Raw genomic sequence first — 2,054 nt, forward strand, 5'->3', positions numbered from 1 at the left:
TTTTTTTAGGATTTTAATTTTTTAGAATTATAGTTTTTTAGAATTTTAGAAATTATTTTTATCAAAATTTTTGTTTTTAAAATTTTTAATTTTATTTTGATAGAATTTTATATTTTTTATTTTTTCAAATTAAAAAAATATATTTAAATACTTGTTTTTTATATTTTGATTGTTTTCAAAATTTTCACTAAAAACACTTAAAATGTTAAAAATGCGTTTTAAGTTTTACGTTATAAATTAACTATGTTTTCAAAAATATATTTTCAGAAATATTAGACCAAACATATTTTTAGTGTTGTGAAATTGAAAACTAAAAACAGCTTGAAAATAATAAACCAAACACACCCATAATGTTTCACTAAGTTGAGTTTTCTCCGAAGCTTAACCGATCATGTTTTATTGCTTATTTATTATTGTTAGAATAATTTAGTTTAAAACACCAGAATTATCAATTGTGTGTTTTGTTCGATTAAAGTTGGATTAATTGAATCACATCTAAAAATGCAATTCTTATGGGAACAATACTTAAGGTCCTTTTGATTGCAAAGATGTAATTGAATTGCCTAGTTGTCTAGAATTGCTTTTCTGAAAATTATAAATTATTGTGTTTGATTAGTATAATTCTTTACGTGAAAAATATTGAAATAAAAATATTTTTTGATATTTGTTTGACTTTGTTTTATATGAAAAATGTCAATTAAATGGATGAAATATACTGGTATTGGAAATGAAATTTGTTTTCATTGTCAAAAAAAAATATTCAAGAAATTCAGCTATCTTTGGATGTTCGTTTGACTTTATTTTCATAAAAATTGTCAATTAAAGGGAAATATTCTTTTTATAATAATTTTTAGAATTTATTTCCATTGCCAACAAAAAAAAAAAAAAAAATGTTACAGTACCTGAGAAAACCGATACCCACCACATAATGAAAATATGGAAAACCACACTTTCCAAGATAATCAAGAATTGGAATTCCATGAAAATAATTGTGCTACCAAACAACAAAAAAATGAAAAAGATGGAATTGGAATTCCATTTCCATGCTAGTTTATCATTTGTCCATGATATCGTACATTTACTGAGTTTCTAGCTAACCATAGTAAATTTATAGGAACAACTGTTTTCATATTGGAAATAAGAATATTAGTTTTTAATATTCAACCAACATGTTGTGCTCAAGTGTCGGATGATTGAAGAATGGTAAAAATTGAGTCTGATTTTTTGACCGTTAACTTGAAATGTGGATCCCACCTGTTAGTGAAGATGTCATAGTTGACGGTTGACTATAGTAAGTAACGATCAAAAAAATTGATTTTTTAGCTTGAAAAATTATAACCAAACAGGAGCTTAGATTTTGGTAAGCCCAAACTTGAAATTACTCTCTAAATTTAGGCATTGTTTGGCTTTGAGCAAATTGGTTGTTAAAATGTACAAAAAGTCTAGTGGTCGACTTTTACTTAAAATAATTGGAAGTCCTCAATTGAGTTAAAATTTGAGTCAAGCTGGAACAATTGGTTGCATTTGTTAACGTACGGCCACAGTAAATTGACCTCAGAGTAAACAATTGGTAGCATTTGTTAACGTACGGCCGTAGTCATGTATGTATAACTTTACCCATGTGGGTTTTGGACACATCAAATATTCAAAGGACCATGCTATTCGTACATTGTGGCTGTCGATCCCCTCACAATAGGGTGGTCCACGATTTTTTTATTCTCCGTGGGCCTTCCTTTGTTGTGAGGGATCGGTACACTCGGTGTACAAGTATCAAAATTCATATTCAAATGTGGAGACATGAGATGACCTCACACAAATGTAGGTTCGAGTCAAAGCCCACGTGAAAGTGCTATTCGTTAAGCTATAAAAAAAAAGTGATGAATTTGTGGATAATACTTATGAATCTATTGAAATACGCAGTAAAAAATGAAGTTTAATCGTGTATAAATATAAAAATTTCCAAACTGAGGGTTAATATTTTGTTGTAAAATACAAATATAATTGACCATGATATTTTCTTGAAATATGATTCTTTTTTGTTATATTTTTTAAAT

Source organism: Olea europaea, chromosome 9 (genome assembly GCF_002742605.1).
Source record: "Olea europaea var. sylvestris chromosome 9, O_europaea_v1, whole genome shotgun sequence".
Classification (NCBI taxonomy): Eukaryota; Viridiplantae; Streptophyta; class Magnoliopsida; order Lamiales; family Oleaceae; genus Olea; species Olea europaea.